The sequence below is a fragment of the Vulpes vulpes genome, chromosome 7, assembly GCF_048418805.1.
Source record: "Vulpes vulpes isolate BD-2025 chromosome 7, VulVul3, whole genome shotgun sequence".
Lineage (NCBI taxonomy): Eukaryota > Metazoa > Chordata > Mammalia > Carnivora > Canidae > Vulpes > Vulpes vulpes.
The window spans coordinates 55,713,519-55,727,298 of NC_132786.1; positions in this window are offsets into that span (position 1 = coordinate 55,713,519).

Sequence of the window (13,780 nt, forward strand, 5' to 3'; positions counted from 1 at the left end):
CTTTATATTTTCATATGATTTTCTGTTATTGTCCACCATCCTTTCATTTCAGCTGAAGAAATCCCTTTAGCATTTGTTATAGGGCAGGTTTGGGGATACAGTACCTCAGATTTCATTTTCTGGGTAAGTCTTAATTTTTCCTTCAATTTTGAAAGATTGTTTTGCCAGATATAGTATTACTGGTTGGCAGTTTTCTTTTCGGTACTTTGAATATATTATCTCACTCCCTTCTGGCCTGCAAGATTTCAACCGAGAAATCTGTTGATAATCTTAACTGGTTTTGGGAGTTCTCACAAAGGCGATCTTGTCTGTATATTGTTGTTAAATTGATGTTTCCATGGAGAAATGAGGATCCAGAGCTTCCTTTTCTGCCATTTTGCTGACATCACTCAAATATGTTTTTTAAATGATTCCTGCATTGTACTGTTTTAAAACATGCCGAGCTTTTGTCAGTATGCTATAAAGAAATCAGAATTCATTCTGCGTATCCCAGAAGAAGAAAATTTAATCCAGGAATTAAGTGGCCACAAATTATTAGATTTTTAAATCACCTTTCTGAATGATCTGGAGTCAGGTGCCCACAGCTAGATTTCTGAGATCTAAAAGACCTCTTTACAGCAGAGATGACAAATATTTTCCACCTTCACTATCACTAGAACTGCTTCTTTGAATTTAAAAAGCAAGTGATTCCGCCATGCAATACAGAAATGGGGCAAATATTGTCTCCCAGGTCTCCAAAATTAACAAAGTGTTTCCACTCTCTTGTATTTCCTAAATGTCATTAAATGTTTCCAATTAAAATAATTCACTCACAGAATCTTAATTGTAAGAAACTCTTGCTAGTTTCATTTGTTTTGTTCCACTGCCACCATTCACAAATGGTACCAAATCAAGTGAGAATAAAGACTGAATGCCAACTGGCTACAGACAACACAGACTGCCCTTTGGGTTAGTCAGTATTCACAGACATCCTACTACCTAAAAAGGAAAAAAAAAAATAACATGCTATAAGAAAATAATGAAAAAATCATCTTAAAAACATAATTTCACTCATTTTCTTCTCAAATGGTAATATTCAATAGCCAATAGTCTATTTCTTATCTGGGAGATGTTTTCTCCTCTAGTTTAGTCATAATCCTAATCTTGAATTAAATTTCACATAATTACATATAAATTCATTAGCAAAAAGGCCAGCTTAAAATTACAGAGTGTTGCACGTTCTGTTTATACCCAAGATGTAGAAACTGTAAAGAAAAATCACTCCAACCTAAGAATAAGAATGTGGTGCATAAACAAAGCAAAAGAAAACAAAAACAACTTTTTTTAGAAAATCTTTCAGAAATTTGAAGTCACAGGACAACCAGATAGCATAAAGTTATTGGAGCAATTCAAATCAAATGATGGGAGGAGAGCATTGGCACACCTGTTGGAGGTGAGTGTGGGGAACATAGAAAGTGATACTGAGTATATATCAGTTGCTAAAAACAATTTACTGAATCTTTTTACATATTGCTAAAAGCTGAGTGTGGACTAGGAGGGTAGTTCTGAATCCCTGGCAGCCAGACAGTGGAGTTTATACCCACTCGCAAGCTGTTCTTCACAGATCTCTCCTGGAATTCATGACAATAAGATATGTATGAAAATCTGTAAAAGTTATATCGATTACATTTTGTTATCAAAGAGCTTTAGCATTAATAACATTCATATCATTTTATAGACATGGCTTCCTGAGATGTAGACTTAATAATTTATAAACCATTTCATTTTCTAAGAGCAATTCATTTGTTCTCTGTGCCAAATATATAATTAAGCTATGTTTACTGTGAGCACAAGTAGAATTTTAGGAGGCCCATTGTTTGCTGAGTGATGAAGTGATTAACTCTGCAAATCATATTCCATATTAGGCATCCCAAAGCTGACAAGCCTTGCACATGAAAAGTCCAATGTATAAGTATAAAACAGGTAAATCATATCAGATTTAATTGCATTCTATTTTATCTTTTAAATGACATTACAAAGAAAACAATATAAAGCATTCTAATATTTATTTGTCTTGGAATATTTTGACCAACATTAAACATCTTTGAGTCATCAAATTTATCAACAGTTCTGTATGAAAATAAGAAATTAAGATAATTTAATGAGTTCAATATGTAATTAACCTCAGAAGCATTACCTATGCTTTCAAATCTGTCCCAGAGTATATTCTAAAACATTTTACTTAATTATTTTATGTTTAATAAATCTTTCAGCTAAAATTAGAGATCAAGATTCAGCATTTAGGCTTATAATCTTTGTGTTCTGGGTCTGTATTTGATACTACTGACAAAAACAAATGATATTAATTCACAAATGGCTCAAAAGATCAAAATGTGCAAAACCCCACTTGAATTTAGTTATATGATGTATAGCTTTTCTGGGAATAGGGATGTTGTGTTAAAAGGAAAAGAAATCCAAATAATATCAATTATAAAGATAAAAGTATAAACCAGAATGTCTGTTGAGTGTTTCATATGTAATCTCCATGACAACAAGAGCTTGTAGGTTTTGTTCATCATTGCATCCCCAAGTGTTTGTATAGAAGTTGCTCAACAATTATTTTGTAATGAAATGGTAATGAAGAACAAATATAAATATTTATTGCTGTGTCAAAAATTTTTTATCTGCCTTGTGAGATCTACCATTTCTGCTTTGAGAGGAAGGGAAAAGAAGTAGGAAAAACAAAATCACATATTGAAGACCCAATATGTCTCTGCAAATATTTTTCTCAGTAGTTACATCAACATTGTGTGGAAATGGTTGTCTTGATTTTCCAGGAAAATGAGGCAAATAGTACTGAAATGGTGTGACCAAGATTGCACAGTTAGAAAAAAGTAGCCTGAACATATTTGGTTGTAGGGTTTTCAATTTTCTCTTAGAATTGAAGCGGTGGCTGTGTTCACAGAACCACCAAGCAATAGGGCACAGTCATTCTGAACATTTGAATTATCTTCAGCAGTCACTGAAATAAGTATACAGCCATCTGTTAATGAGCAAGTTACTCAAAGCTTAGCCATATATATTTAATTTGATTTATATTCTATTAATCTTGAATAGTTTACTTGCAGAGATAATGGCCTTTGTTCCTAACTGCCTATAATTCTTCTGTTCTTGCCACAATCACCCAACAAAGTTTCCCAAGAAACTAAATCCATGGGATATTCCAGCCAAATGCATTCACTTAATTCCTAGCAATGACTTCTGACGTGATTTTTTTCCCCCATCTCTGTACCTATTGAGGAGAGGGAAAAAAAAAAAAACAGCTTGTCATGAAAATGGGTGATTCACTCCTAACCTACTCGGTCTTTTCCATCAGGGTCCCGATATGATGATCCTTCAAAATACTCCAGAGTAAAAGAAGCCTCTCAGATGAAAACAGCAGCCTCTGAAGCTTTTTCTTTTCAATTCCTCAATCCTTTCCTGAAACATTCCATTCTGTAGTGCAGAGAAGATCTATTGCTCTTCTCATGACCATGAGATTGCACTCTTCAGTTTTTACTCTTCCGTTACATTCCTGATAGGAGTCTGGGTCACAGACTGAAAATGTAGGTCCTTTTTATAACCCTGATATGGTACAGTACAGATGTTGCTCTGTGTATAGTCTTCCACAAAGAGTATATCTTTCTTGTTTATAACCCTTGAAATCAAGGATCAATGTGCTGAATCATTTTAATCAATCCTAGTAACAATGCATGAGATAAAGGCAGTATGTGTAGGTTATTTTATCTTGATTATAGATGTGAGTCTAAGGCTCCCATTTCAATATATGATGCCGGCAATTTCATCAAAAAGAACAATACCACAATGATAAAGAAATAAAAGTATTCTATCCTTAGGTAACTTTTTAGGAGTAACTGATAATTTTAATGATATATGTGGATAAAGGAGAAAACGAAAAAGTCTCCTGTATAGGAAAGTAATACAGCAAGATGACCGTATTGGTTCATTTCAAAAATAAAACAATTGTTGGTCTGGCCCACTTTACACAGAGATTTGCTTAGTTTTTGAAAAATCATAATAAAATAATAACTATCAAATAGGATTTGCTCTGCACAAGACATAGAGCTCCAACTTTATCAGACATTTAATCCTCAGAACAACCACTTTCATTATGTGCTATGGTTCCTATTTTATAGCCAAGGAAACTATAGAAGAACAGAAACTAAAAATTCCTAGAACTCACGTACTGTAACAGATTTAATGTTAGAGTTAGAAATTAAGATTCATTTTCTTTATTGGTTCTCTATTAACTGTTTATATATGTGCTATAATTGGAAATATGTTCAATATAATGATACATATAATGCCTGAGGAAAATTATTAGGAACTTCTAAATCCTAAATTTGAGAATTTTTCTATTGCAAATATTTATTTAATAAATATATTAGAATTTATATTGATTTTGTAAATCAAAGTGCCTTATTAAGTGATGCCAAATCTTTACAATGAAGATAACAGATTGATACACAAATATATTTGTACATCATACCTGTCATAATTTTTGTAATTGATAATTCTATCATCCTACAGTATGTCACTTCCTTCACTGAAAAAAAAATGTATCAGTCATTTTTTGTTTCTGTTTAATGGTATCATCACTTAGATGATACAATCTAATATTTCTGTTCAATAATTTGTAAGATTATTAGTAAACCAAAAATTCATCTGTTTCATTCATCTATATTTAAACTTATTAAAGACTATGCACCTATTATAAGTATATAAACATTAATGTATACATAATACATATTTATATACTTATGTGAAAAATATGTACACATATGCATTTATATTATATGTCATTAAATTCATAATGGATTATAAATTTTATATTATTTTGTGTCAAATATTTGGTAATCATCCCTAGTTATGTTTTTTCCTCAAAACTTAGGAACATGGGAAATGAAATTTTAAATATCTTAATAGACTTAAAACATGAAGTTTATATGCAGAATTTAGCACTTTATATCCTGCTAAGATAGAAGTCAATAGTAATTTCTGAAGACAAGTTTAGCATTCTTCCATGTATATTTCTCATAAAATTGCTAACTAAATAGTTACTACAAACGATGTAAGTCAGAGCCTTTTTTAAGCTTCAGATCTGTAAGTTGCATATATAAACAAATACAAACATGTAAACTTATGAAGCATTTTTAATAAAGCTGCCACAAAGAAAACAATCTTATTTTTTTCATAAAGTGAATTTTACTTCTAATTCTGTTTCCCAGGGGAACTAATTTTTTTTCTTATTTTGATTTCTTTTACATTTTATCATTTGAAGACCTGGACACATGGAAAACAGAGATGTGGTTGACTAGCTAACTTGTAACAACAACGATAAAACTCATTTAGTTACAATGGGTGATATGGAAATGTTTGTAATATCCCCAGAATAGTAAAACACAGGTGTCTCACCCATATCACAAAGATACCTGACTAGAATTTAGAAGGATTGCTCTTGGGTATAAAGCTTTAAAGAAAAAAAAGAAACGTTTGTTAAAAATGAAACATATGTCAAGGAACTTTTCCATGTTACCCTAAAATGAATTAACTCAAAATTCAAAATGTTTTCCTTTCAAATATGAAAATCTCGGTTTGTCCACTGTCTATTTTTAAAAGTGATGTTTAAATCTAAAATTTACCTAAAAATGTATTTACTTTAGCAAATATATCAACTCAGATATGAGCCTGTATGCCAAAGGAACTTTATAGGCAAAACTGGGCACACCATGTGTGCCATCTTAGTCGTGTATGTTAGTGGTGAGAGAACGGATTTGATTTTCAGAAAGTGATCCACAAATAACATTTTCTTGTGTTAAGATACCCATATTTAGCCCAATTAAGATTAGGATCTTCATCAATTTTCTGGTCTTCAATGTACAGAATCCTCTTTCATGGTGTGGTACAAATATATCCTATTTTGTCTGCCCACAATGCTTTCATTCTTCAGTTAACAAATACACATTGTTTTCTTGGGAAGTTAATCACTCCAATGAATTTGGCTCTTGTGGGCTTCCACTCATCCTACTACACACAAAAAACATTCAGAATGAATGGCCATGTGGCCCATATGAGGTCAGTTAGGTCCTAGATCCCACAAACATATAAGTCTGGGCACTGAAGTTACTCTGATGAGGTATCTGAGAGCAAACTTTTCAAAGAGGATTTTTAAGCTTGCTGAAGTTCCTCGATCTGGTTTAGCTCTTTCTTGGATTTGATTTTGTGTTTTGCTATTTAAAAATTACTATGGGTTAATCAGAATCCTACAAATTATTTTTTTTTGTTTAGTTATAACTACTTTGTTGTTTTAACCAAAATATGTGATGCATTTTGTCAATAGAGAAAAAGCTCATTGTGACTCTGATAAACCCAAACTATTTTTCTTTTCCATTTGCTTTTATCTTATAGATAGTTCAGGAGTCAATGCCTTTAAAATTTTATTTCACTTGGTTTGAGTACTCAGATAAAACCTAAATCAAGAGAGCAAGAGAAAGGCAGGAGGGGGGAGAAAGAGGAGGGATAGAGAGAGAAAGTGAGAGGGAGGAGGGAGAAAGGTCTGCTAGGATTATTGGGTATGGTAAAATACAGGCTTCGAAGAATCCTATGAAAAAGAACTTAGTAAAATTAGAAAAATTGGTTGTGGCATGACTTTGTATTTATGTTCCATATTGTCAGATGTTAGCAATGATTAGTGAGAAAGGTGTAATCATTTCTTTCTGCAAAATTGTTACATACTTCTCTCAAGTTTATTCTGAGGATGTAAAACTGTTCTTTGTAAATCAACTGGAGATGATGCCTGGCTTTATTTACGATGAGTTGGATAGTATCATTCATAATTTGATATTACAGCCAGAATGGCCTCTGGAACAAATGAACTATCTAAACACCACGCCTGCTTCCCCTCCCTGCCACCTCGTCAGTCTTAGTGTCTTGCTCTTTCTTGATCCTTAGTTCCATAGTGTGTATTTGTGGGCATTTTGTGATTGACTATTTTCTGTATTTGCCTGTGACACTCTTGGTTTTATGCTATTGTCTTGGTTTAATTATTAATTGTACTATTACCTAAAGTGCCCGGTGTAGGGGTGCCTGGGTGGCATACTTGTTTGAACCTCTGTCTCTTGGCTTCAGCTTAGGTCATGATCTCAGCTTGTGGGATTGAGACTCCTCTGCTCTGCTCTCAACATGGGGTCTACTTGAGCTGCTCGCTCTCTCCCTCTGCCCCACCCATCCAAGCTCTGTCTCTCTAAAATAATTTCTCATCTATACCATGACACTTTTTAAATTTTTTTTTTATTTTTATTTATTTATGATAGTCACAGAGAGAGAGAGAGAGAGAGAGGTAGAGACACAGGCAGAGGGAGAAGCAGGCTCCATGCACCGGGAGCCCGACGTGGGATTCGATCCCGGGTCTCCAGGATCACGCCCTGGACCAAAGGCAGGCAAACTGCTGCGCCACCCAGAGATCCCCACCATGACACTTTTTAAAAAATATGTGTTCATCTTACTATTGGACAATTAACAACAAGGTAAAGAATTAAATAGAACTTGTTTGGGAAGCATCAGGAGCATAGCATATCATTTACTATTAGAAATACTCAAACACCAAACAAAAGCAAATTAAGACTTGTACTCAAAATGTTTAGCTTCATATGTAAATTTTTGAATAGGTTTTCCTAATAAAAGTATAAATTGACTAAAAGCCACATAAGCAATTGGAGACATTTCACATATAACATTGAAAAGAAATGTATGGGTGTGGGTGTGTGTATGTGTGTGTCTCACAGAAAGGTAACTAGAAAAGCCATCCATAGGTTTTGAGAAAAAAAAATGGCCTTTTATCTCGTGCAGATAACCATTCGATTATGTGATAGCAAATGCTCTTACTGCTTGATTGACCAAAAAAAAGAAAAGAAAAGAAAAGGTAATACAGGTGTACACATGGCCTTGTGTGCATGTATAAGCATAATTCCTCAGCTACTGAAATAAGATAAAGTTATTTTTCCATCATTAATTTTAGAGTTATACTCCTAATTACTGAGATGATTTTAATTACTTGTGATATGCTTCCTTAAAAACAAGTATCTCATATAAAGATTTCTAGGTTTCCTTGCTATAAAATAAAAACATAGGAAAATACATTATACAGATTTGCTCAGTTGTGCATAACTAGGATCAAGCAGTTCTGGTGTCTATGGAACATCACATCCTAGCTTAATTGTATCACTATGCCCCTGGCATTTTATGGTGAATAGTTACAGGAATACAATGTACCTGTTTTGTTCACACAATTTGTGCATTTAAAAAAACTTTAAAGGAGGCAAATTTTACTTGTTTAATTATTGGAAAACAAAATGTTAATCAAATATATTTTTCTCATTTTATTAGCTACTGAGAAAGTTGACAAAACTACTGAATTTAAAAGTAAATAACTCAGATATTTAAAATTTGCTCTTTGAATCTTCCTTTTTTTTTCCCAATATTATTTGGCATGTGCAGCTGGCTTTTAACATAGATAAATATTTGGTTTCCACAAATTTTCTACTTGACCTGAAGACATATATAGATATGATTATTTTCTGAAAAGGTATTGATTTTTCCCCACAAATTATAGGGACATAGAATGAAAACAAAATATTCTTAAAAATAATAAAAGCAAGAGTAAATGTAGAGGAAAACACTAAAGTAGGAACGAGCAAACAAAAACAAAGAAGAGAACTACAAGTCCCATGTTAGAGGACAAATCTCTGAACCAGCTGGAAGTTGTCAGTAGATTTGCTTCTGTGTTTCATGCAATAAATATGGAAGAAAACATCTGTTGGCACCCCCTCCTCCCCAACACAAGCTAGTCTGATATTAATTCAAGAAGAGTTGTTTTGATTTTCTAGGTTGAATATTCTGAACTGAGTGAAGGATGCTACTTTATATCCTTGTACTCTCCTTTTATTTTAGAATTAGTAACATATATTAAGAAGTGCTGGGCAATCCAGGGTTTAAGGTTAATATTTTTAAAAATATTGTGATTTAAATTGGATTTCTATAGTCATTGCATAATGGATCACAATTCCATTGAATATCAAAATTTCCTTATGAAGTTTTGCATCAAATTTTCTTGATCCATTAAAATGCATATTTGTATTTATATTGGGATTACATTTAATTTATGAATTAATCTAGGGAAAACTGAGTTCTCTTAGTTTTAGAATCTAGGGAGAACTTAGTTCTCTACTAAGAACAGAAATGTCTTTCTACTTATTCAAGTCTACTTTAAAATTGTGCAGAAGTGTTTTAAAATTCCACTCATATAGTAAAATTGTATACTTTCTGTTAACCTTACTTTTAGTTTCTTATCCTTTTCGTTATTTTGTTTTTTATCCTCTCAATATATCTACTATTATTTATATATGAAGACTATTGATTTCCTATTAGCTAATGAGAAAACTTATAAGCCTCTGAGCTAAAAATTACAAAGTTGAATATTAAAAATATTTTTATTGAATTTTCTTTTTATCAATATTGTTTGGACATTTAGAGAGGATTTGAGGATAAAATACCTAGTTTCACAAAGTGTCTCTCTATCCAAAGAGCATTTGTAGACATGATTATTTCAGTTTATTTTTTGAAAATGTATATATTTTGCCCTGATTTTCCCTCATGAATTTTAAGAAGGTGGAAGTATATGTTTCATTTTTGTGGTGGTATAGCTGAGCTCAGGGATAGACTTATAGCTCAGTCATGCATAAATATTCTCTCATTAGAGCCTCCTCTGTATTGAAGTATTTGGGTGATAATTCACTAGGGATATTCACTTCCACATTTGGTCTCTTTACTTACTTTATTGAATCCTTTTACTATTTGATTACTAATGAACTATTTTCATTGTTTCTTTGGGGTTTTCCAGATGACTGACTGTAACATCTACACATGGAGAACATTTTATTTAGTGTCTTCTTACTCCAATTGGTTTTCCTCCTTAATTGAACAACAATGGAGTTATTGGACTCCTTACCTTATTTCTGATATTAATGGGAATGCCCCTGGTTTTCACCAAATGTAAGCAGGTGTGTTTAGGATTAAGGTAATTATGCATATAATCATCATAGGAAAGTCTCTTTTAATTCTCATTTTCATGTATTTTTTTAATTGGAAATGAGTATTGACATTCTTTGAAGGCTTTTTTTTTAAGATTTTTATTTATTTATTCATGAGAGATACAGAGAGAGAGAGAGAGAGGCAGAGACATAGGCAGGCATAGAGAGAAGCAGGCTCCATGCAGGGAGCCCACTGTGGGACTGGATCCCAGGTCTCCAGGATCACACCCTGAGCTGAAGCCAGACACTCAACCACTGAGCCACCCAGGCGTCCCAGAAGGCTTTTTATTTTTTTACATCTATAGAGCTATTTGTATGATTTTCCTTACATATTCAGTATAGTGTGTTACATTAATGCAGTTATATTATATAAAAGTCCTAATCCTGAAACAACTCTGAATTCTTGAAATGATTTTTACTTGTTCTTTACATATCATTTTCTTACTATAGTGCTAAATTCTATTTATTTACATTATACGTGGAATTTTTGTCATGGTATTTGTAAGTGATATTAGTCTAAAACTTCTCTTTCTTAGGTGTAGTTATCAGTTATGTTTAGGAACAATTTATAATACATTGAGACTATCTGGCTTTTGAGGTTTGGTAGATTGCTTTGAGATACCATTTTGACCTTTTGCTTTTCCCAGGGGTAGTTTCTTAATAACTTTCTTAATATCTCCAAGGATAATTCATGAATTGAAATTTTCTATCTTTAATGAGGTTAATTTTTGAAAAAAAAATGCATTTCTCTAGGAAATTCTCCAATTCCTTTAGTTTCCCTACATATTTGCAAAAAGGTCTCAAAATTTCTATAAAATTAATTTTGTTTCAATGGTTGTTTTCCTTTCAGAATCTTTTATTATATGTTGCGTATTTTCTCTTTTTTTCTTAATTTTTTTTTTAGCAATATCTCTATTTGTTAATCAGGACCTACATATACATTTGACAGAAATGACCAATAATCATCCAAATTTCTTGGACTTTAGGATGAAGTAAACATCTGGGAATTTGAAAATGGTTCCCTTGGAAAAGAGGCGAATATTTTGTATGTCTGGGATGGGACATAAACAGATATTTGGTGACCAAATTGATACACTTGGTTAGGAATTGATAGCTGTAGGAAATATCCACTTATTGTCTACATCCATCTATGGTCTTCCATAGAAATGGGAGCATATCATCACATAAAAGAAAACTACATTTCTGAACTCCCTTATAGAAAAATTTATCAGTGATGTACGCAGATTCTAGGAGGTACATACAAGGAAAGGAATAGGTTTTTAGTTATTTCTCCTTTGCTTCCTACCTTCATGTTGAAAGGCTTTTGAATATTGTGTTTGGAGTGCAGATGGCATTTTAGACCCTTGCAAATGGCACTTACACATGGAGGAGAAGCTGAAAATAAATGGCGGTGGGTCTCTGATACAAGCATACCATAGTATGCATGGACAAAGAAATGCCTATCAATCTCTGGCTTTACACTTTTTTGAACTTTAACATACGGAATCATGATGGGTAGTATTTTGACTCTAGTTTCTTTTACTTGACAATATGCTTGTTCAATACATTCATTTTGTGGAATAAAATACTTTGTTCATTTTTATTTTTTAGAACCTTGTCCATCATATGAATTCCCTGCAAATTATTCAGATATTATACTACCAATGAGCATTTAACCTGTCTCTACTTTACAGTTAATGCTGCTATGAAGATTTTCTTGTGCTTCTCTTTTGGTAACTGTGTGTGTATATATGTGTGTGTGCACTTAACTGATTGGCATGTATTTTTAGGTACATAAATATATATAAATAGTATGTACACTTATACACAGGAATATAATTGCTGAGTGATAGGATACATCACAGGATATAGAAATGTAAATTAAAGCTGTTTTCATAAATGTGTTGCCTATTTGGATTCTCTTATGAAATTCCTATTAATACTTTCAACCAATTTTTAAATTATTTTTCTTCCATTTTCCTATTGATTTAAATATTTTGTTTATGTATTCTGGATATGAGTCCTTTGTTAGTTAAACAAATTTCAAATAAATTTTACCACTTTTTGGCTTGCTTGTTCTCCCCCATGTTAATGATAACTTTAATTATTTAAATGTCATTGTTTTAACATAGCCCAAATTACCAATCTGTTCCTTAATAGATTTTGTTTTGGTGTGTTTAACAATAATAACAACATAACATATATATGTTATGCAAGCTTTTGAAATAGTCTACAAGCTTTATTATTTTTAACTTTAGTCTTGAATCAACAATCCATCTGAGATTGCCTTTCGGGAAATGTTGTAAGGTCAAGGTTAGGATATGGTATGTGGTTAGGATTATGAGATTTTTAAATATCATATGAATATTCAATTGACCCAGGACCATTTCATATAAAGTCCATCCTTTCCTACTCAGCTGTCCATATATATATGCTGACTAGTCTTCATATGTTCTCTCTCATTGCATTTGTCAAGGTTTTATCCATTTTTCCAGTACTATATTATTGTATATATTTCCGTGATGAGATTATAGGCAGGACTCCTCAAAATATTACACTTTGGCATATGGATTATTTTGAATTTAAATTACTTAAGAAACAGCTAGTTCAATAACACTCTGACCCTCCTTTGTTTTCCTGAAAGCAGGAAATAAATTGTCATGTGAAGGGCATATCTGTAGCTAGAGAGTAGAAAGCATCCTTACCACCAGAGATAGGGAAGTCAGGGCTGAAAAGTCTATATAAACAAACTTTATTACTTCTTCATTACTTTGCTACATCATGCCCAATCTCTGTTGTCGAATCTTCACAAATAATTGTTTATATAAAAGCTGCCTCCTTTGGTCACTTCTTTGAGTCTCCTATTTCTATGAGCTCTTGTACACATGAAATTAACTTTGGTTTTCTCCTTTTAACCTGTCTTACATCAATTTAACTACTAGGTCCACCAAAGAAATGAGAAATGGACGGTCTCCTCCCCTGCAATTTTGGCACCCAGCATGGGTGGATACTGCAGCTGGATACTGCTTGCTCTGAGGCTGTGGCACCCCAAAGATTCGGGATTTCTGATGAGAGTTGCCAGAAGGTAAGAGTTCTTACCATATCAATATTCCAGATCTCTACCTGTGGAGACTGGTGAAGAGAAAGTGGTAAGAGTCCTTTTCTTTCCTAAATTGAAATTGAACAGAGGAAACATTTGTGTGAATTAATTCCTTGTGTATAGAAACATTGATTTGTTATGAGTACTCTTGATTTCTATTGATCCCTTTCCTCCCAGAGATGGTCAGTGTATTCCTTTGTCTCTGCCTTTTGTGTCATTTGTCTTAAAGAAGAAAACTATAGGGTAAAACAGACATAGGTCCTATAAGCCTGTTCCAACCAGCCTCATCAATTGGAGAGTTCATGCTTCTTGCCAGACCGATGTGTATTCAGACAAGGTTTGCTGTGGGTCCCCCATGAGAAAATAGGGTGAGGCTTTATTTTACTTGTTCTATATCTTGATAAGCTTAGCTTTGTGACAAGTGAGACCATTTTTTTCTGATTTCTGCCATCCAAAAGATACATGTACTATTGTGAACTCGGTAGCCAGTTGAATAGACTGGGATTCGGTGATATGAAATCATAAGCAATATTCTCTTTGTCTACCAGCTTTC